The sequence below is a fragment of the Sminthopsis crassicaudata genome, chromosome 4 (assembly GCF_048593235.1).
Source record: "Sminthopsis crassicaudata isolate SCR6 chromosome 4, ASM4859323v1, whole genome shotgun sequence".
Taxonomy (NCBI): Eukaryota; Metazoa; Chordata; class Mammalia; order Dasyuromorphia; family Dasyuridae; genus Sminthopsis; species Sminthopsis crassicaudata.
In genome coordinates this window covers 417,625,967-417,650,448 of record NC_133620.1, presented here as the reverse complement: position 1 = coordinate 417,650,448, position 24,482 = coordinate 417,625,967, and the positions used below count along the sequence as shown (strand labels likewise).

The 24,482-nt window shown below is 32.9% G+C and overlaps 1 protein-coding gene and 1 pseudogene across 1 annotated transcript in view; both read left to right on the top strand.

The window, feature by feature from the left end:
• The window catches only part of OLFM3 (olfactomedin 3), a 276,466-nt gene that overhangs the window by 84,471 nt on the left and 167,513 nt on the right, over positions 1 to 24,482 (top strand). The gene's annotated exons all lie outside the window — the stretch shown is intronic.
• LOC141541408 (SIN3-HDAC complex-associated factor pseudogene) lies at positions 4,999 to 8,151 on the top strand (annotated as a pseudogene).

Genomic DNA, 24,482 nt, shown 5'->3' with positions numbered 1-24,482 from the left:
CAGCCAGCAGCCTCCCTACCCCATTGCTTCTGCTCTTATCAGATATGCTGGTTCCTTCTCACTTAGGGCCACGAGTCTGCAGCACAGCTGGGCCTGGTGTTCCTGATCAGCAGGATCCTGGACTCAGACCCCAGACTCCCCAAGACTTCTGGATGTGAAAGTTCTTTTGGTTCTGGCTGAGGCTTCAGCTAAACCCAGCTTTCTTAATTGCTGCTTGCTGTTTCTAAGGAGCAATCTTTTAGTGAGTGTAAACCTGAGTCCTGAATCTTTTTTTGCATCTTCTCTGGTTGTTACAAGGACCACTGTTCTGCCCCAAGTCTCATTTTTTCACTGGTCTATGTTTGCCCTGAGGTGCAATTTTGCTTTGTTTCTGGGGGACAGCTCAACTGCAGAACTTGGAATTTTCTGATCTACTCCACTATCTTCCCAGAATCCTCTTTTTTTTTTTTTTTTTTTTTTTTTTCTGAGGCAATTGGGGTTAAGTGACTTGCCCAGGGTCACATAGCTAGGAAGTACTAAGTGTCTGAGACCAGAATTAAACTCAGGTCCTCCTGACTTAAGACCAGTGCTCTATCCACTGTGCCATCTAGCTGCCTCTCAAAGCTTATTTTTAAAGTAAATTAAGAACTTGTGAGTGCGGTACTTTACTTTCCCATGAGTTGTTCATTCATTTTGCTCATTGCATTCATTGATATTGTTGGTATTTGAACTGATAATTGAGTATATTTCATGGTTAAAAATTGTCATCTGTGTATCTTCATTTGCAAATTATATAATATAGAGGAAAATGAACTAATAGATCTAAACAATAAAATATTAATCAGAAATTTTATTTCTTGGTAATAACCAAAGAAACCATTTTTTCTTCTCTTGTCATTCTTTTTATGGTGCTTAAAAGTCCCAAAATATTTGAAAGTGGAAAATGCTTTCTTGTAAATTCTGCATTTGATTGTGTTGAATGAAATTGCAGTGCTTTCCAAAGTTATTTTTAATTCATGGGAATTACCTGAATTAGAGCTCCATTAACTTTCATGCTGTCACTGCATGGCAAGTTGCCCAACTTTTGAAACCTCAAAGATAAGGACCAGTAAGAGAGATGAAGGACTGGTGAAGAGTAAGTCTTACAGCAGAGACTGAACCCTTTTATGATTCTGCATTGCAAATGAATGGGACTGCACTTCAATTAGCACATTTGGCAGAAAGTCCAGTAAATAATGAGGGCAGAAAGAAAGCTCTGCTGAACACAAAAGCTGGGGTTCCCAAGGTGTTTCTCTGTTTGACCATTAGTTTTTGAAGGGTATGGCATTATTCTAATGCCTTTCTGAATCATCCAAATGTAGCAAAGAAAAGAAAGGATTACTCAGGGAGTGCAGATGACATTTTACAGTGCCAGGATGATGGAACGTTTGCTTAGTTAAGAAGTTTTACCTGTACTACCACTAGGAATCCATCACTAATGAGTTCAGGCCCATATATCATAACAGGAAAGCATGTGACATCTTTGAGTATGATCCAGAGTCTGACATTTTGCAAAGGGAAATATCATGCTTCAAATCTGAATCCACTTTCGTTGGGGTGTTATTTGTATAAGTGAGAAGGAAAGCTGTAGTCGATTAACTAGGAATCAATAAGCCCTGGATTTGAATCCTTTTTATTTTTAGTAGCTGTGAGCATAAACAAGTCAATTAATCTCTCTGAATATCAGTTTTCACACATGTAAAATGGTCAAGGGGTAGGTTCCAGGCAACACTTTTTAAAAGTTATTTGTGAAGGTCAGTTGCAAAATTGGCACATAAGAGAAAAGTTGATAATTTTTGTTTTGTTTTCCTCTGATCCATTCAAGGTTTGGTTAAGAAGTAAGCCAAAATCACCTTACAATATGGCCTTTTTCCCTTTTTTTCTTGGCTTAACCTTAAAATTTTAAAATATAGACTTAGCTAAGTCCATAATTTTCACTTTGGTCTTTAAAAAAAAATAAACATGCCAAATTATATTTAAAGGGGAAAGACTTTGTTAAGATGCAAGATTGTTTCAGACTAATTGCAGCATTCTTTTACTTCTCAATTCTAGTGAATTCAATGGCATTTATCTATCAATAGACATAAACTGATTTTATTCTTTTTTCAAAAACTTTTATGAAGACAATTTTAGTATTAAATTCGACATTAAAAGTCATATTTTTTTTAAAAAAGGAAATTGACAATGCACTAAAAAGTGCCTCTTGAAATTGTATATATTAACATTACTTTAGTAGTATCTACACAATAGCCCAAAAATGTTGAGAATAAACTGAATCTTAAGTGCACAAAGTAATAACATGTTATTGTGGATTGAATGTTGTATTGGAAATCTTTGATGAGAGATTTCACTTCAGATCTTGATTCTAATAATTACTATGTGACCATAGGCAAGTCACAACTATTCTGAAATTTAATTTCTTCATCTTTAAAATGGGGATGAAAAATAATTGCATTACCTACCTCATCATGATATTTGCTGTGAAGTTCAAAAGATAATAGCAAACATTATATCAGCAAAAAATAGTAGCCAACATTTACATAACAACTTCTATGTGCCATGTCTAGGACTAAATCCTTTACAAATATTATCGCAGTGGATTGTCACAATTTTCTGGGGGTGTAGGTCCTATATTTGTCTCCATTTTATAATTGAGGAAATTGAGATAGATAGTAATTAAATGACTTGCCCAAGAAGTCACACAGACCATGTCTAAAGTGATATTTGAATTCAGTTCTGCCTGACCACAGACATGGGATTATAATCACTACATCACTTATCTACCTTGATGATAAAGTGCCATATAAGTTTTAATTACTTTTCCTAGAACTCCTGGAAATTTTCTGGTAGAAAACTTCAAAAAAAAGTTGGTCCTAAAAGTCATGTTCTACTATAATTGGGAAAAGGCTGCTAGTAAAAAATATTAAATTTGCAAATAATTATAAATCCTTCTGTGCACACTTCATGTTCCCTTCCAGCTGTAACATTCTGTGATGATCTTAATTAATATTTAGTGATCCACAGGAATCAAATGTCAATCTTGGGTCCCAAGATCAGATTGTTAAAGCTAGGGATTTTAAGAGTAGGATCTAGAAAACAGTGATACAGTATATAGGGAAAGAGTTTCTGTTTTGGAGCCAGAGCACCTGCATTGAAATCTTGCCTTTTGATCCCTAGTACCTGGGGGATTCTGGTCAAGTCACTTAAGCTTCTTAAGTTTTATCTTTCCAACTGAAAAATGAGGAGTTTGAACTAGGTAGCCTCTGGGCTCCATTAGAGGTCTATGATTCTGCAAAATCATTGGTAAGTTCTAGGACACATCAATTGATATGCTTATCATCCTGTCTTTAATATGGGAAGAAAGAAGAAACTATGGACTGTTGAACCACATTGCCCATAGTTATTAAAAGATATAGCCTTTTCTGAAGCTGCTGGGATTAAATTTATAGCATCCCAATTATATCACTTATGAAAATTCACATGCCACCTAACTCTCTGCTCACCAGCCTCCTTAGAGATTAAATAGGAATGAGATCAGTTTCCAATGGGTTTAATCTCTAGTTACTGAACTCTGGACACAGGATATCAAGTGATAAGAATGGATAGTAGTGAGAGAAAGTGAGAGAATAATGAATAGGGTGGCAGACTTGAAGTCAGAGAGACCTGAATTCAGCTTCTTGCTTACTAGCTAAGATTCATGAGAAATTAAATTGCTAAATTTGTCTTATCTTTAGTTTTGCCATGTGTAAAGTGGAGATTCATTTATCCAGCAAGCATTTTAAGTGGCTCCTATATATTAATTATTGTGCATGTCATTGAAGACTTGCACAGAAGTAAAGACAGAAATAAAATAGTCTCTGACCTCAACAGAGCTTACTTTCTATTTTGGGTACACCTGCAGGTACTTTTTTTTTTTTTTAACACTAAACATACACAAAGAAATTCCTTGTGAAAGGTCACAAACAACTGAGGGAATTATAATAAAAATAATATATTCCATCTAGTCATCTACCCTGGCTATGTTGCTATTTGCCCTGCTGAAGAAAATTCACTCTATCCCACTAACCACAACAGCACTCTTTATGACTGACAAGAATAGATATAGATAGAGCACCCACATTGGAATTAGGAAGATCTAGCCTCAGATACTTACTAGCTGTGTGACCCTAGACACTTAAATGTGTTTGCCTCAGTATTTTCATCTGTAAAATAAGCTGGAGAAGGGAATCATATACCACTCCATTGTCCTTGAAACCCCAAGTAGGGTCATGAAGAATCTGAAAAGACTAAAACAAATGAACAAACCTGAATTTGCACTTAGTTTTGGAATGGGCTTTGGAACTTGGCCCTGAGTGTAAACTCTTAATAATTGCTAAGTACAAACTCCCTTAACTTACTCTGTGTCTACAATAGCCTAGAATTGGACTATACTTTATATCCCAACCAAATATTCCCCCTGGAATTTCACCATCTGCCCCAGTTTTTATGCCAACTTCAACCTGCTTTTCCATCTTTTTTACTCTGAGAGCAGTATTCAGAACACAATTAGCAATATTCCTACAAATAATGTGAAAAGCCATCATCCTGTGGCTCCACTCACTCTGTCTCCTAAGATTAAAATTCCTTTCCTTGACCAATGCTAAGATGTCTAGTTTCCCCTATTAGTATGAAAGATCTTTGAGAATATTCCCAGAATATAAGTTGCATCTCTAGATAATGCAAGTTCCTTAAGGGCAGGGGCTGTATTACCTTTCTTATTTATCCTCAATACCTAGCATGGTTCCTGGAAAACAGTGTAATAATTTTTGTTTCCGTTTATTCAACGATAAAATCTATGGTTCATACTTCACAGAATGTGAGACTCAAATGAGAAAATATACATAAAGTGCTTGCAAAGGGCCACATAAATGTCTATTATTATTTATATAGCACTTTGAATTTATAAAACATTTTACATACATTAACTTATTTGATCAAAAACTTTATTTATTACCAAAAAGTTTTACAAGATTATAAGTGTAACTAATGATACCTAATGGAAAAGACAAATCATCTATGCATAAATTTTCAATATTGCATCATATAAAAGGTGGTCCAAGCCAGTTGCAGTAAATCCTTTAAGTTCAGTAATGATGTTTTGAGTAGACATAACTGACATTGCTTATATTAACTTTAGCTGTAAGCCACTTTTTGATTCCTCAGTTCTTTTGTTAATGCCCACTCAACTGCTCCAAAACCGATTTTTGCTTCATGCTTTTCACTTTTAGAAAGGGGGGAAAAAAAATCTGATTTGCTCTCTGTTCCTTAAAATAAGCTTATAGCTACAGTACATTTCCACTGATAATGCTAATAGGGTACATCAGAATTCATAATTTAAACCAAAGTCAACATTATAAGAATTTCAATAGCTAAAACTGCAGCTTTTGAAGTCTTGATTTTGTCCTCTTGAGTTGAAACATTTGTTCAAACCTGCTTCCAAAACCACATCTTGTTCTTTGTTTATTTTAAGGAAACTAAGACCATAGAACATTTAATGAATAGTGCAGAGTCATATTGCTAGTGAGTCAGAGATATAGGGAGGGTAAGCAAGTTTCTAGTATTCTCTCCATTTGACTACACACTAATAACATGGTTATCAATGAAGGTGGAATATTTTTGATACTCCAAAGTATCTTAGATGTTCAAATTTGTGATGATTTCAGATCAAGTAACCAGGCTTCATTAATAGGACTAAAGGCAAAGAGATTATAGATAAAGGTAAAGATAAAATCAGTTTCTACTAGATCAAACAGATCTACCCCTAAAATTTGGAACATTCTCATAAAGAGGTTTTTGGCAGTGTGATGAATGCACAATATATTCAAACATAAATGTTTTACTTGGAATCATTTTAGAACTGAAGAACAGCATTTATTTTATGCTTAATATCTTAATGTTTGGAAAATTTGAATTATAAACAAAAAACAAACTCATTTGATATCCCAACAACATTTCCCTAGCAGAAGTTAATGTTGGACAGGCTTATAGACTGTCAATAAACATATATTAAGCTCCTACTTCAGGTACTGTACCATATATTAGCAACATAAAGAAATATAAATCAATGTCACAGTGAACCATAAATACACACAAACATATGCATTCATACATACACACACAACAATTTTGCCACTTAATATCTACCCAGAGGCTTGTCACACTGGCAATACAGACATAATGTATTTAAAGAGAAAAATCTCAAGTTAGCAAGACAAACCACAACAATATTCCTTTATTATGTGCTGTAGTCTTTTTTCCCCCTTAATCCTATTAACAAAATACCCATAACAATAGGGAGTAAAATCAAAGAGAAACTAGGTCATATTAACTAAGGGGTTTGAGTTATCCTGATAACTGTTCTTATTTTCTTCATCATATGTAATAAATTTTAGCCTGTGAATTTTGCTCATTAATCTTGAAACTAGAATTTACTCTATACATATACACACAAACATCTACATACACACACATACGTCTACAGAGTCTATGAAGCAGGCTTTTTCTATGCTTCAATTATTTCATGTACAAAATGGAGATGAGACTATATTTCAACCAACTCTTAACCTCATTGTTTTGCATTAAATAGCACCACCTAAAGACAGCTCCTTGGAATAATACACATATAAAATGATAGCTGATAGGGAGTGATAGGGAGACCAAAACATGTATAGCCTAGCATTTCCTGGCTTTTTAGATACCTAAATTATGAAAATTAAGGGGGCAATGAAAGTATCAAGATAAAAGCAGAAATTACCTCAGTTGGCAATTACATTTAGAAATATCAAATGACTTTTCCCTGGTTATACAACCAGAAAGTGTCTGAGCTGGGATCCAAACATAAGTCACTTATTTGGAGAGGAATTCAACACATATCCACACCAGCAAATCTCACAGATAATATTTGGTCAAAGTAAAACCTTTATATATAAGATTAGATGAAAATTGTATGTGGATTTTTAGTTTAAAAAGAATTTCAAAGTCCAGGAGGAACAAGCCTAGGAAGTTATGAGCCCAGTTGGTTGTAGGGCATTGCTCATTACTACCATGGAGGGTTGCTCTAGGAAGGTTACTGCCAAGAAGACAAAATGTTTGCTTTCCATAAACCAAAAATTTATAGAAGTATAGAGGGATGCTGTATTTGCACAGCTAAGTCTTCCTGTTCTTGTTTCACTGAAAGTAAATGCTGTGAGAAGGATTTCCAGAATTGCTTTGGGTTTCATGAGACTCATTCAGGAAGCATCTGTAATATCTGTGTGCTTCTGTTGAAAAGATGGGAAAAACTAGTGGCAGGATCAAAAATTAAAATAAAATAAAAAAGAAAGTTGAAATCATATGGTAGATGCAAGGCCTGGACCTAGTCAAAAGACCACATTAAATCCAAAGAAAGTGAAAACTTTTTTCTGGAAGCAGAATAAAGAGCAACCAGATCAACAAATCGCAAAAGAAATCAAACACCACAGTTCTAATGCTCAAAGTAGCACCTGAAGTGTCTCTGCAGCTCAATCCCCTTGTTACAGTAATCAATCTGATAATGGCTCAGATATGGAGATTGGCTCTGAGTCTAGCAGAACACCAGTCTTTTTCTTTTTAGATCTCACATATTGGATGGAAAAGGCAGAAAGTATGCTGTGGGATTGTCTACAAAGGGCTTTTCTGGGAAGTTCTATTAGACACACATCTATTCAAATCCTGTTATGAAAATAAGAAAGCAGTTGCAGAAAAAACAGAGAAAGAGGGACCAGAATTTCTGCCTGTCTGAAATCAGGAGGAATGGTGACTCCAACATTCTCAAGCAGGACTGATAATTTGCATGGAAAAGAAAACAAAATGACCTTTATTTCACTTGAAGGCTTGTTATCCTGCCAAAAGACAATTCCTAGAATGATTTTAAATGAGTTTGTTTGTTTTCATTTTTCCCCTCCATTTCAGCCAACATTGAAGGCATTGTCTATCTCACTAAAAATATTATATTTAATATTTAAGATGCTCCATATTTGATAGGAAAGCTAAATGCTGCCATAAAATGCTCTTTGAAACTCTTTTTAATATTCTCTTAATGGATGAGCATTGAGGAAGGTAGAGGGACCAGAAATTGACTTTTCCATATTAAATAACATGCAGTTTTGCCTTTTTCTATTGAAAAACAATGATTGGATGTTTTTAAGTTAGTAGTCATATTTGTTTTCTTTTGTGAAAACAAATCTGACAAGTAAGTGAAAAGGATTTAAATACCAAAATGGCAGTTGAAAACAATTCTAAAACATGAGAGTATTAGAAAAGTTATAATGATTCAAATCTGTAAGACTGAGTCATTCTGCTAAATAGTAAAAATTTTATCTTCTAGTATAAATAACTTGGAGGAGTTGGCATTCCTTAAATTTAAGATAAAAAGACAAAAAATTACCTTTTTATGTTTATTGTTTCTCCTTTTATTAATCTAAGAAAATAGTAATTTATATGGAATTGCTGGAATTGCTAAAAAAAAATAAACCTAGAGATGTAATTCTTGTCTATAAGTTGCTTAGTGACTACATAAAAAACCAGCATGATTCAATTTTAGCTCTGGATTATTTCATTTGACCTTTGTTAAAGTCTTATTTACACAGCTGGTCATTTAACTTGCTTTAATTTCTTAGATATACTGAAATACTATAAGTTTGTCTTCTTTTTGGTTATGTTCAATATTATACACTAGGGAAAAGATGTTGGGATATCAAATTTTTTTTTAAATTTCTATTACATTCATCACATTGCCAAAAATCTCTTTATGATAGTGTTCCAAATTTTGAGAGTAAATTTTCTACCAAATCAGGAAATGGAAGCTGTCCTTGAGGTTTTGTGGAGCTATTTAATAGGACCCTGCTCCTTGTCTTTTCTCTTCTCAATCCTGGACCTCCTATTCTCCCCATCTAGATTGGAAATAACATATTTATTCTTTAAAGGATCAAATCCCATCATAAATGCCAAACATATTCACCAAGTTCAGGCCATATAAGACTCCCTAAATTATTTAAGTGCATGTAAATTATCTGAGAACATTACCAGTTTTAAATGTGTTAGATAAATTCAGTTTTAAAACCCTATAAGTGAAGACAAGAAGGAAAAGAATTTTTTACTAATTTTAATTTAAGATTATAAAAGTATTATTGATACTTTTCCATTATAGTAGTAATTTTTCAGGTATAATCCTTCCCCTGTTCCCAAACACACACCTCTACCTCTACCACCACTATCATTATTATGAACAAACAACAAGTAATAGAGAACAAAGAGTTAAGCAAAACCAAAAATCCCAACAATTATTTCTGCCAGCATATTTTAATATTGTGCCCCCATAGTCCCTTCTTTCACCATTAAAAGTAGAGAAATGCAGTTTTTTATCTTTGGTCACTGCCATTTCACAGAGTAGGCTTTGTTTTATTGATCTTGTCATTTACATTGTCATAGTCATTGTGTAGATTGTTTTCCTGGCTCTCTTTTATTCCATTATGAATTCAAATCTTTCTTCTTGACACACAAATTAATAGTGTAGGCAGCAGGAACACAATTACACAAAGACCAAAGAGTGCCTCCTACCAAAAGGTCACACAGCAGTTTAGAGGATAATAGGAGTAGGATTATAAACTGCAAGATACTTTTCCACTGTCCACCTCTCCAGGCAAATCTCTCCAGGCTTCAATAGACTAAGCCTTTGTCTTTTTTTTTTTTTTTTCTCTTCTATTCCTTTTGCTTCCTGCCTGTATTTAGTCCCTTCTATCATTTGTTTTTATTTTTCCCTCTCTTCTCCCTGGCTGGATTCCAGCAAGTTAAGGATTTGACTGACTTTTCAGGAATATTTCTCATTTTCTGTCATTTTATTTCTCTGAGGGAAAAATCAGCCATTAGCATTCTTTCTGCACAAACTTCAATTCTAATATATTCCTTCTGCTTACATTCTACCCAGAGAAGCTGTACTGGGAGACAGTAATGTGGCTAAGTAATAACCGGTACCTCCATATGGTGAAAGAGATGTTTTCTTATCCTAATTTGTTTAATGGAATGCAGTCAAATCACAGCAGGAATTTCTCTATAATTGCTGGTCACAATGAAATAGTTTCAACAGGGAATAGGTCTTGAACTTTTCATTCATATTTAAATTCAATTGTTCCAAAATGAAAACAAAGCATCCATCAAAGCATGTGTAGTATACATAATTTCCCCATGCATTTAAACTATAAACTATCACAAAACACCAGCTTGTCCAAAAGCTAACATTTATCAGGTTGATCATAAGTGAAGACAGATGATAGCCATAGTATGGCATTTTGTTTATTTGTTTGTTATTTTTGGAGAGGATATGTCATTTTATTGACATAGAAAACTCCCTCTACTAATGAATATGGACATCTGCTTTAACTGATAGTTTTAACCAGTTGCTTGGAACACTAAGGGATTAGGTGAGTTATGAAATGTCAAGTCTCATATATAGCCAGTATGTGTTAAGAAAAAAGTGGGAGTAGAGGCCCAAATATACCTGATTTTAATGTTCCTTTATCCAAAATGCTATGCTTCCTCTAAGTCCTTCTTAACTTACCACAATCAACATTTATGGTATTGTACTGCATCTTTCACCTCCAATCCTCCTGTTCTTTGATCTAATGACTCCTGGCTTTTCCAAAAACAAGATACTCCATCTTCTAAATCATTCCCTTTTCACAGATATGGAATGCTTTGACAATGTTGTTGAGCAAAATGCTATCCATGTGTGCCTCTATCTGCTTGTTATCAACTTGACATATATGGTCCAGAAGTCTTGCACAAGTTAATGTTTTGTGAAACTTTATAGTTTAGATATTTCTGGCTTCTTTGGCTTCCTTCATTTGGAAGCTGAAATTTTAACTTCTATTGAAAGATTTTACCAATCCCTCATAATTCTAGTGCCTTCCTTCTGTCAATTATTTCTTATTTATTTTGTAATTAACTTGTGTGTACACTTTTTTTCCCCTTTAGTAAGTGAGCTTCTTAAGAGCAGGAATCTTTTTCCTCTTTGTATTCCTGGCATTTACCACAATGTCTGCCACATACTAGGTGCTTAACCATTTTTTATTGATTGCTGTTACATTCCTACAATACTACTTTGTAAACTTATAGTCATAATAAATATTAGTTATCCCTCTGTGTTTTCTGACATACCTAATTTTGTATAAACAAGTCATCCAAATTGCTGATAAAATCAACTTTGAATAACAGAATAAGGACAGAGAGTGCTACATTTGTAGTTTTTCTGAGGTTCACATCCATGTATTAGCAGCATTTTTTGTTACTAATATATAGTTATGAATATATGTACCTATGTTAACATCTTGTCTGCATTCTCCATATTATCTACAAAGATATCATGACATACTCTCATACCATTGGCTAAAATCCACATATATTATGTCTACATTTCATTTAACTACCAGAATCAGAAATGAGAGAGATACAGACACACACAGAGAGAGGGACACACCGAGAGAGGCAGACACAGAGAAAGACAGAGGAAGAGGCAGAGAGGCACACAAAGACACACACAGAGAAAGAATAATTTGGGATGGCTTTTTTAAAAAATGGAATGAATAGTTTAACTCTCAGGGATCACTCCTTTCTTTTTAAATAATCCTAAACTTTCTATTTAATGTTAACAGAATTTTGCTTTAATTTGATATCATACTTACCAGTTATGGGTTTTGTGATTCATTTTCATCTTCTTTTTGAAAATTGGGATAGATTTTGATCATATCTAATCTACCAGCAATTTTTCTATTCTTTTCCACAGATATTAACAGCATTGGATTCAAATGTATTATTTGCAATAGGATTTTATATATATATATATATATATATATATATATATATATGTGTGTGTGTGTGTGTGTGTGTGTGTGTGTGTGAAGAGAGAGAGTATCTCTTCTGATGCCCAGTACCATATCACCACTATATATTAGATCTTTCATGTGATGTCACAGGCATTTCAGGATTATCTTCCCCCTCTAAAGACACCCTTCTTTATTCCAAATATTCTTGTTTCTCTTCAAAGTATCTTCCAGTCAACTAGGATTTGAACCTCACTTATTTTTTTTTTCTTTTTTGTTATTGCTGAGGCAATACTTTGATCCCACAACTAGGAAGTGTTATGTGTGTGAGGTTTAGATTTGAACTCAGGTCCTCCTGTCTTCAGGGATGATGCTCTATTCACTGAGCCACCTAGCTGCCCCAAACCTCACTTATTTTCAGCTGCATTCCATATCAATTCCTATAACCAACTAGTCACTAAATCTTGTCAATTCCACTTACATAACAGTTTCCACATACATTCTCTTTCTCTAATTTCACAGTAATCTGCCTAGTTATAACTTCATGGCCTCTTACCTGAATTTTTGTAGTGGTCTCTTTTTTATTCTCAATGCATCATCATTTCCTACTCCAATTCTACCTCCACACAGTTGCCAAGGTGATTTTCCTAAAGGACTGTTTTGACCATTTCACATACATCCTCCTTAAGCTCCAGAGGTTTCTTTTTGCCTCCAGAAACTTCTTTCTTTGGAAAATTCTAGTCAAACTTAACTATTTTTTTCCTTTTATATAACATTCTGCTTAATACCTCTCTCTTCACTTCTGATTGAGAATTCCTAGCTTTAAGCCTCAAGTCTAAAAGTAGCCTTCTCTTACTCCTCTAGTTTCTAATGCCTTTCTTTTAAAAAAAAAAAAAAAAAAAAAAAAGCCTTTTATTTTTTATATGCAACACTAGGATGAGAAACTAACTTGGATCCTAGAATTTTTTGTTTATAGGGAAAATATTTTCTCACTATTAGAGTGATTTGGATTGTGATAATGCCGAGCCAGGAGAGGCATTTGAGTAATGCATGGGATATTTAAGAATAGCTAGGCATAGCCTACAGGAGAGCAGAGTAAAAGAAGGAGCAAAAAGATGGTATCTTCAACTTCACCTAAGTTTTAATAAGTTGAAATGAAAAGAATTGGCAGCATAAGTGAAAGTAGAAACTGCAAGGAGAGTTGAATTGTAGCAGAGAATAAAGATCAAAATGGGCCATTGAATTCCGGCAAGCATCTTGCAGAAAATGTGGACTCAAGATAATGTTTATACTGGGGAACAGTATAAACCTCTTCAAGGTTTATACTCTTCAAGTATACCTTTTTGAGAACTGGGGAAAGTTCTAAAAATAGTCTGCTCTTTCCTCAACTTCTTCTGCTCCTTTGTTCAGTAACAGAAATTTTAATGTACTTTGATCCATTTACCCATATGTCTCCTGAATACTGAATTTTCTTCAAATATAAAGAAACAAATTAGCTGAAGATACACAAAGATTTTCATTAAGTAAAAACAAACAAACAAACAAACAAAAAAAAAAAACCCAAAAAAACAACAACAAATCTTTATGTGAATGTTAGTAGTTTTCCTAACTGGGGACTCTGAGCTATTATGGCCACACTTGTAATTTTGCTTTTGTCCAACAAATATTCTATAAAACATTAGAGAAATGGACCACCTGAACTCAATCATCATTATTTTATCCCCAACCTAAAAGTAAGCTGGCTTACTATAACAGGGTCCTTTAACATAGGAAAGGCCCTAATACAAACATTTTTGCCCCTTTCCAGGAAGGAAAAACATAGCTAATGATACAACACTACCTCTAAGCATAATGTATATATCTGCATATGTTGTTTCATTCCTTAAAGGGGTTGATGGATAGATTTTAGGGGACTCTTGAACTTTGCATGGAGAAAAATGCATTTTATTTTCATTATTCAATAACTGAAATTTAACATCTCTTTCAATTATTTAAAATATTATTCTAAGAAAGTTTCCATAGGCTTTCTTAGATTATCCAAAGCATTCATGACATAAAAATGGGATAAGAACCTGAACAGAATAATATAATCTTAGTTGTTGCCAATTCTCATTTTGGCCTGAGAAAATTGCTTTAACCCTCTGAGTCTCAATGCCCTTACCATTTGAGGTTATTTGCCCTACCTAACTCATAGTACTGTGTAGAAAAACACCTTACATACTTTGAAATTACCTATTATTATCCATCTTTCTATTTGTCCTTGGGGCAGCTGAGAGGTATAGTGGATAGAGAACTGGGCCTTGGGAAGATGTATGTTCAAATATCATCAGACACCTACTAGCTGTGTGACACTAATCTTAAAGTTTTGATTAACACACTTCCTTTTGTTTTAATATATTCATTTTTAAAATGGGGATAATAATAGCATCTACCTCCTAAGATTGTTGCGGGAATCAAATGATATAATAGTTATAAAGGGTTTAGCATAGTGTCTGGCACATAATAAACACTATATAAATGTTAGTTATTATTATTATCAATCCCAGTTTTCATGGCTATTAATCAACCAATCAATCAGTGTATATTAGTTTGTAGCAATCCTTTTTATAATGGTAAGGACCGAAATTAAGTGGATGCCTAACAGTTGGGGAATGGCTGAATAAATTATGATATCTGAAGGTAATAGAATATTATTATGTTTAGTAGGCTGATTTCAAAAATGTCTGGAAAGAGTCTGCATGAACAGATACTGAGTGAAGTAAGCAGACCCAAGTGAACATTGTTTACAAGAAGATATGAAAAAGATTATGTGATGATTAACTGCATGGACTTGACTTTTTTTTTTTTTTTTTTTGAGGCTGGGATTAAGTGACTTGCTCAGGGTCATACAGCTAGGAAGTGGTGTCTAAGAGCAGATTTGAACTCAGGTCCTCCTGAATTCAAAGCTGGTGCTCTATCCACTGCACCACCTAGCTGCCCCTGACTTGACTCTTTTTAACAATGAGGTAGTTCAAGGCAATTCCAATAAGACCTGGAATGGAAAGTGACATATGCTTCCAGAGAGATAATTATGGTGACAGAATATAGATTGAAGCACAGCATTTTCATGTTTTTTTTTTCTCATTTTTCCCTTTTGGACTTGATTTTTCTTGTATAGCATGATGAATATGGAAATACATTTTAGAAGAATTGCACATATTTAACCTGTATCAGATTAGTTGCTGTCTTGAGAAGGGGAGAGGGGAGAGAGAAGGAAAAAAAAAATTTGGAACACAAGGTTTTGCAAAGGTGAATGTTGAAAACTATCTTTGCATGTTTTTGGAAATATAAAATATTATCAAAAATCAATTCATATTTATTAAGCATCAGATACTATACTGGTGGTTGGGGATACAAAAAAAATTAAGCACGATATGACCTCAAAGAGCTAATATTCTTTTGGCAGAAATAATACACATAAGTTTATAAAAAATAAATACAAAGCAAACTGTCAGGGGGGTCACTATCAACTGGGATAGAAATTATAAGAGGCAGAAGGAAGGCAAGGATGTAGTACAGGTATAAGGCAAAGTCTTTGCAAAGAGTCCAAGAGAGTAGTTAAAAGATTGTATATCAGCAATGGCAAGAGAAGTTTAAATGTGCATAAAGGAGAATAAATGGAAAATAATACTTAAAAGGTAGTTGGAGTCAGTATATGAAGAATTTTAAATATCAAACAGAGAAGTTTATATCTGACCAGAGGGGTTATAAGAAGCTTCTGGAATATGATAAGTAGTAAAGTAATATAGCTAGATCTGTTCTTTGGAGGATCATTTGCAATTCTGTGGAAGATGGATTGGAGAGAGGAGAGATTTGAAGTAAAGTGACAATTTAGCAGCTATTTCAATAGTGGAGGTTAAGACATCAGCAACTTAGGTAAGGTTTCAAAGAATCCACCTCCCCTAACTCTTATTTCCTTATTTGATCATTAAAAGTGTCTTCCCATATATCAGCATTATTTCTATCTTGACATTAATTACACTGATAAAAAATGCACTTGGTTTATACATTAGAAATATATTCTGGATCTCTAATACCTATAATCAGAGGGTTTCAGAACATTGCAAGCAATTCATTAATTTGTCACTTTTTCAATGTTGATTTCCCTAAGCAAGTAAAATTCTTCTACCTGTTCCTAATCTCTTCATTGTTATGCAAAATATGTCCATGGTTTACTAATTATTTTTGCCAAGAGCTTTATATTCTAGATCAGTAGTTGAAATTGTGATCAAGTGTTCATTTATTTTACTTCATATGGTCATAGGAATGTCTTTGCATGCAGATGCATGCCAGCTTGTTTCTCTTTCATTGTTTGTTGATTTTTCTCCCTTTCCCCAAAGCCTTACATTCTAGTATTTTATTTTTTATCAGATGTTTTCTATTATGTCCTTTACTCCTCAGTATATCAATTATGTATGACTGGTGCACTGTTTCAACACATCCCAATTTCTGATGAAATGTAGATTCATGCTTTAGCAAAGGTGTCTGCTCAACTGAGTGATGTTTTCTCTTCCCAAGCTATTCTTCCCCAACTATATTTTTCCTTCTCTTTAACTCTTTTCTAATCTCTGGACCAGGTGACATTTTTATGTATCACATATTACCTTTGGTTTGGGGAAATGGCATTGTAAAGTATATAAATCTATCCACACTGGATAATTTGCTTGGCCATTCAACATTATTGAGATTCAAAAATATTGATGGTTATGCCTCTTATTCTGTCTGTTACAAACTGTGGGTTGACTTCTCAATTCCAAATGGCTTGTTTATTTTGAAAATGGATATAATTAGCCCAAAGAAAGGAAGGCTTCAGAAAAGGAAAAAATCAAAGATGTGATCAATGTATGTTGCCCATGCACTAATTATATGATCTACACTAAAATAAAGGAGAAAAATCACCAAATTTGGAGTTAAAGGACAAAGACTTAATTCTAGTTTTACTGTTGAATGAGATAAATGTGAATGTTTTGAAAACTTTAGAAAGCTGATAAGTAGGAATTTCTTGTTATTGCTGTCATTGTCTTTGTGACCTTGGGAAAATCATTTCACTTAGACAAGTCTCAGTTTCCTCATGTATAAAATAAAGGGATTGCATTTGATCACCAGTTCTCAAACTTTTTGGTCTCAGTTCCTCTATGTTTTTTATTATAGTTGTATTATTTTTAAAAGTTTTAAGATCCACTCGAAAGCTTTACGTGGCTTAATTGTCACATTAAAAGTTATCTCTTGATATTTACCATATTCTAATTAAAATATTTTAATATTAGCATGAAAATAGTTTTGACTTCCTGGACCAAAAGTATCATAGAGATTCCCAGGACACCCTGGAACACATTTTGAGAATTGTTCATTAAATTCCCTTCACAATATAAATGTTATTACTTTATGATTTATGATATAATTTGTCCTTTGGGAATTTAGTCAATAGTTATTTATTAAGCAACTAGTATGTGCCAACCATTTTGTTAAGTACTGCATGTTGGTGTTCCTTATAAAATGAGGGGTCTATTTAGTTATTTAGAGAATTATTTTAGTCTATCCCAGATGTAACTCCAGAATAATTTCACATGTGGAAATGTCTAACATTTGAATTTCTATTATGTGAAAGAAATGAAATATTCCAAGTGGCTTCATAAGGAAGAATGAAGACCTACAGATATGACTTATAGGGGACACCACATTTTAGTTCAATAAAAGGAACAACTTGCTAACAATTTCAGCTCTCCAATATTAATAGCACAGGATATCTTATTAATTAGTGAAATCACCATCAATCAGCAAGCTTTGTGCCTGGCACTGTGCAAGGTGCTGGGCATACAAATTGGAAGGAATGACACAATTCTTGCTTTCAAGAAATTTATAATATCATTAAACCTCCTACTCCAAGAGGTACCTACATGACTGCTTCTCAGTGATATTATAGAGATTTATGAACAGAGTAGGAAGTTTAACCAAGTGGCTTCTAAATTCTAAAGTCCCTCTCAATACTAAGATTTAGTGATTTAAAATTTCACTCAGAGAAAAATCCAGGAGAATTATAATATTCTAATCATCTCATTTTAAAAATGAGGAAACCAAGGCACAGAAAGATTATGTAACTTACTCAAGATCAGGGATAGAAAGTATTGATTTGAGATTTGAACCCAAGTCTCTTTGACTTCAGGTATAATTTACTCTTCACTTTGATACCATGAGGCCTTTAAGATATAAAGATGCCAGGAATTTTGATCATGGTTTTGTCCTTTCTTAAACAGGCCTGCCTCCAGGTTTTACCCCCAATCAATTTGCTACTTGCAAGTTAAGCTTAATTTTATTAATTAAAAAAGCCAGGCTATCTTATATGAATCCACTTATTGGACAATATCAATAGCTTTGAAATAGCTTCCAAATTACAAATTGATATGTTGTCCTTGAAAGATTCAATATACTTTGTTTGTTTTAAATAATAATGTCAAGAATTTATGCTTGCAATGTAGTTTTTATTTATATGCCATAAATATTTTATCTTGTTTCTATCACAATTGATTTCTTTGAGAGACTAAGCTAAGAACTTGGAACTGTAACTCTCAAGGATGACCATTTGTGTAAACATCCAGGTTCATCATCATCTTTAAAATAAAAATAATGATACCATGATATGGAAAAGGTTAACAAAAAATTTATCACTGGAACAGATGCATACAGGAATAATGCTGCATATATAGGCCAGTGGTAAGGAAAGAGAAAAATTAGAATATTTGATATGTTTTAAAGTTCTCTCTAAAATATATATGAATTTATCAGCCTAAGTTAGAGACATTTGTGAGAAATTATAATTTATGTGACCTTTCCTGACTCAGGAGGTTGCTATTGTAATTTCTCAATGTGGGAAAGAAGGCAAATAGTTCCTATTTATGTCCTTTTGTAGCCATACACATTATTTCTCAGCTTTTGCTGTATAAAGCATTCTATTGTTTCTATTTTTTTCCCTGAAAACCACAAGGTGCTATCATTTAAATGATAATGCTTCCAAAGATATAGTCATAATAATTGGTATATGTATGGCATAGCACTGACTGTATTCAATATTGTTGTAAAAATGTATAATATTATTAATTTATTTAAAAAATAATATTTTTTATCCCTCCCATCCTCCCCAAAACCCTATCCTGCATAACAAAATGTTGAGAAGAGTGAATTTTTATGTTTTATATTCAGAGAATAAAACCAATCTCTCTTGGGTCAAATCTTTAGCATGAAAGGCTAGCAAATGGGCAAGTGATTTTACATGCTAGTCAGTAGTCTTCAAAAAGTGTTAGGCTTACAGTGTTAATATGACCCATGAAGCAGTATCAGGCCCACCAATTTTGCTCTTCCATTAGCTCAGATAATAGAGCAGTGCATCACTAGATTCAAAACAAATTAATAACATCATACAAAATTGGTTAGAGAATTATTTTTTAACAAGGAGTCAAACATACTGAACATTTTTTTTTCCTGTTTGATGCCTCATTAAGTTAAATGTCCTACATATTTTTGCATAGAAATATCATTTATTATGTAACAAATATTTATTAAATTCTACCAGTTTCAGCACTGACATTGTGAAAAGTAATCATGTGATGGGGTGGGGTGATAAAAAGATGTCCACACTTGGAGGCAAGATAACCTGAATTCAAGACCTGCCTCTAAGACATGGTAATATTTTGACCATGAGCAAGAGATAATTTAACTTCTTGGTTCCTCAGACATTTCTCTAAGATTATAAGTTAGAAATGAGTTCATGATGGACTTTGGTGAAAATAGTTTCCATGCAGAATTCCACACAGGGAGGAAATCTGCAAAGTACTGTGCTGGGTTCCAGGAGCACAAAGGGGAAAAATGAATACTTTCTACTTTACTTCTTATTAACTTATTCTGTGATTATACACACACACATACACACATATACACACACACACACACACACACACACACTCACATATATATATATATATATATATATATATATATGTATATATCTGGCAAAAAACAACTACAACAATATCAAACAGATTTTCCAAATATTGTACTTAAGTGTTACTACTGGTATCAGAAGTTCTCTTACAAATTCTGAGGAAGTCAGTAACAGAGACAGTTTACATACAAACATATGTATTTATTTACACATACACACACACATACACACACATATATATATACATATATTTATATATAATACATTTTTCTATGTACATTTAGATATATGTATCTTAAGGTTTACAGCATTTTATTTAGGAATCCATAGATCCAGAAGAGAAACTGTAAGCCTAACTGGATCACTAATTATATGTAACTAGATTCACTCTCAATAAAGGGATAGGCAGATAAACATGGATATATGATAGATACTGAGATACTATGAACTAATGCTTTTGTTAATCTTGGAAAGTAGTTAAGTTTATTTTGTGGTCTGTAGTTATTCCTCCCAGAAAATTATTTTTCATAAGGCTGTGGTTTATTAATTTCAGTTTTAGCATTTAAGAAAGTAATTCACCAAACCTAAATTCAGATCTTCCTGACTGCAAAGTCAACCCTCTTTCCTATAAGATGTATATATGTGCATTGTATACACAATCAATGCATTTTGATAATACTTGGTTTACTCTATAGTTTTTCTTTTTTTTTTTTTTTAATTTAAAAGAACTATTCTGGTGGAAATATTTTTAACATGATTGCCTATGTATACTTTATACAAGATTACATATTGTCTTGGGAGAGGAAAAAAATGTAGGAAGAGAGAAAAATAGAACTGAAAAATCTTATTTAAAAATGAATTTCAAAAATTATCTTTACATATAATTGGATTATTGGAAAAATAAAAAAAATAAAAATAAAAACATTATTTTGAGGAATCTATCAGTTCCAAACTATCCTTACCAAAAGGAGTCCATCTCTTTCTTTCCCATACAACATACATACAAGATTAAGAACTTCTGCTTTGCTCCAAATCAGGTTGCATCTCCTTATAGTTATTATTGTTTCCATTTTTAAAATAAAGAAACTAGGTCTTATAGAGGGGTGGCTTACCTAAGGTCACACAGGCAATGAAAATCTATTTAAATTTAACTCTTCTAGATTCAAATCAAGTGTTCATTTAATGATAGCATAAATTATCTGCCAATGTAATTTAATTTAAATAGTCTAATTTTAAATGTGATAAATTTATAACAACTCAGTGTAATTGCTGACATAAACAACACATCACTACTGCCTCAGAATTAGTCTGACAAGTTCTTTCATCCATTTTCCCCCACCTTCCCAGGGGGGGAAAAAACACAAAAAAACATTAATCTAGAAATCATAATACTGTGTGCTCATATACTTTACTTTATGATTCTATTTCCCTATTTCTCTTCCTCTCTTGTACCATGAGAATAATTATCCCTGTCTTGCCTTCCTCAATGTTCTTGATAGGATCAAATGAAACAATGTAAAGGAGAGCATTCTTTGAAAAAAACGTTTGTTTGGTTTTTTTTAATCTGCCCAATGAAAGATAAGTTATTACTAATAGTAGTGTTAATAATCATCATGATTTTTAATGGATCAAATGAATCTGCTGCTAATTTATTATAATCATGTAGAGTTTACCAAGGACATTACAATGATCTATTATCAGGATAGAAATCTCCTAATGACTTGGCAAACATCTAGAAACAGCCTTCTGGCTGTATCCCAAAGTAAAATAGTCCTCAGTTCTATAAGATGGACAACCAAGATACATGAAAGCAGTCTAGCTCTTGAGATCATGGGATTTTCTTAGGGATCATAGAATTTTTATAGCTGGAAGATAATTATTTCATTTAAGTTTGACCTTACTCAGTTTTCTTAATTGTTCAAATTCTACTTAGTGTATTTATTTATTTATTATTTCTTCTTTATTTATTTGTTTGTTTTGTTTTTCACTAGGCTTGAAAGATATTCCATAGCATGACAGTGAGCAAGCTATTGTCACAATAATTTTGAATCAGAAAACCTGAGTTTGAATTCTCATGCTCAATAGTAGTATCACCTATCTTCCCCAAAGCCTTTTTGTTCTAAAGTTTGGGGACTTCCTATTACACCAATGATGAAATGTAAACACCTTGTTTACATTTAGCTGTTTAGCATCTAGCCCCTTTCTACATCTCCAGGTTCCTTACCTATCATACCACCACAAATTCTGTAATCTACTTGTAGTAACCTGTTACTCATATACAATATTTCACTTCCCATTTTCATACTTTGTACAATCTTTCTCCATGCCTTAACAGTTGCTTATCAACTTTCAGTAGACTTCTACTTTCTCAAGAATTACCTTCTGTAGGAGACCTATACTAGTTCCTTCAGCTACTAGTGGCTTTCCCCTTAAGTTTTGTTGTTCAATCTTTTTGGTCATATTTGATTCTTTATCACTTCATTTGAGGTTTTCTTGACAAAGATACTGGAGTCATTTGCCATTTCCTTCACTGACTCATTTTACAGATGATAAACATGGTTAAGTGGCTTGTCCAAACAGTAAATATCTGAAGCTGAATTTGAACTCTAGTTCAGGCACTCTTATCCACTGTGCTATCTAATTACATCAAATATCTTTCCCTACCAGGAATCAAATCCAGATAGTGGTGAGAATGTTGAATACTAACAACTAGACCACCATAGAAACTTTTAAGCTTATCTTCCATTCACTCTGTATATATCATATATTTTGATATTTATATACATTTTTATCTACATCTCATATTAACATGTACAACTCCTGAGGGCAGCTTTGCTTTTCCCTTTTTATACTCGGGACTTTCCATAATTCTTAGAATATAATAAGCACTAAATAAATGTTTTTAATTGAACTTTAAAGCTGGCATATTGATACTTTCAGTATTCAACCTTTTGAAAGAAAAGACTTTGTATAATTTTATTAATTGTATAATTCTATTAATTATAACTTTTCTTTCATTAGATTAAAAAAAAAAAAACTTTTCAAAGAATGTTCTCCTTTACATTGTTTCATCTGATCCTATCAAGAACATTGTGAGGGAGGCAAGATAGGAATCATTATTCTCATTGTACTGTAGAAAATTAGAAATAGGGAAACAGAATAAGAAGGTAAAGGCTTGTATGTAGAAACACTCTTCAAATGTGAATAATTATTTTTCTGATCTATCATTATTTTATGAAATTATTACAATGTGTAATTGTTATCATTGTTTTTATTAGTTGTTTTCTTGATTCTTCCTCCATAATGTCTCTCGTTTCTCCTCTTTTGTCCACTTTCCAAAGATCCCATTTCAGAACCTCATAATGAGAAATGTTGCCATAACCTCTCCAATCCATTTTATACACAACTGTTATAATGACATTTCTGAAAAGTGGGTCTGACCACCTCCTCATCTGCTCAGTAAGTTTCAATGACTCACTATTAGAAGAATATAAATTCTTTTGTTTGAAAGCTCACTTCACAACCTGGCTCCAATCTACTTTTTCAGTCTTATACATTATTCCCTCTTCATTCACTTTGTGTTCTAGACAATTAACCTACTTGAGCTGACCATGTCTAGAAAATATTCCTTTATCAATTGTCTCTCTCTCTCTCTCTCTCTCTCTCTCTCTCTCTCTCTCTCTCTCTCTGTCTATTTTTCCATGTATTTATTTTATTTAAAATTTAGAATTCCTGGTTCAATTCAAACTTCACTTCAAAGTCCACAGACAACAGGAGGTTTGCTTATTTATTTTTTCCAATGTTTTTAAGTCTTAGCTCCTCCACACAAAATTTGATTTGTTTATTATTATATACTTCCATGTATATATTGTCCTCAGCTACATATTTTTAAGGGCAGGAAATGTTGCATTTTCTTGTTTTGTATTACTAGTACAATACCTAGCAATGTGTTTGGCAAATGATGGCTTCTTAATAAATAATGACTGATGGATAAATTGATTAATTGATATGAAGAGTCCATTGTATAGGAAAGATTCCATAGAATAGTAAAATAGAGTTCTGCACCTAAAGTGAAGAAGCCTTGTATTCAAAATCTTTCTCTGATATTTATCAGCTATATCACTGCAAGTAATTTATTTAATCTCTCTGAACTTCACTTTTCTAAAGAAAAAAAATATAATAACAACAGCAGTATGCATATCTTAGTTATTGGGAAGACCAAACTATATAATATACATAAAGTCTTTTGCAAATCTTTAAAATATTCTATAAATATCAATTGTTATTTTTATTTTCCCAAATTAATCACTGTTTGAGATATACTCCAAAGTAGTCTGAATCATTTGCCTCTAAAATATAGACTCTTTCTTTATTGATATGATAAATTATTTATATAAATAATTTATTCTATTATTACTCTTTTTTGATAGTTCTATCCCTGTGGATTCATGCTAATGAAACAGTCAATCCATTATCAACATTTCAAAAGGTTGAATAGTATTGACTTATTTGAGGATACTGAACAGCAACAAAAACAAAAAGACTAATTGATGTTCTCTGAACCTATAGGATTTTAATTTAATTGTTCACAAAAGAGGGATGCTTTTCCATGTTCT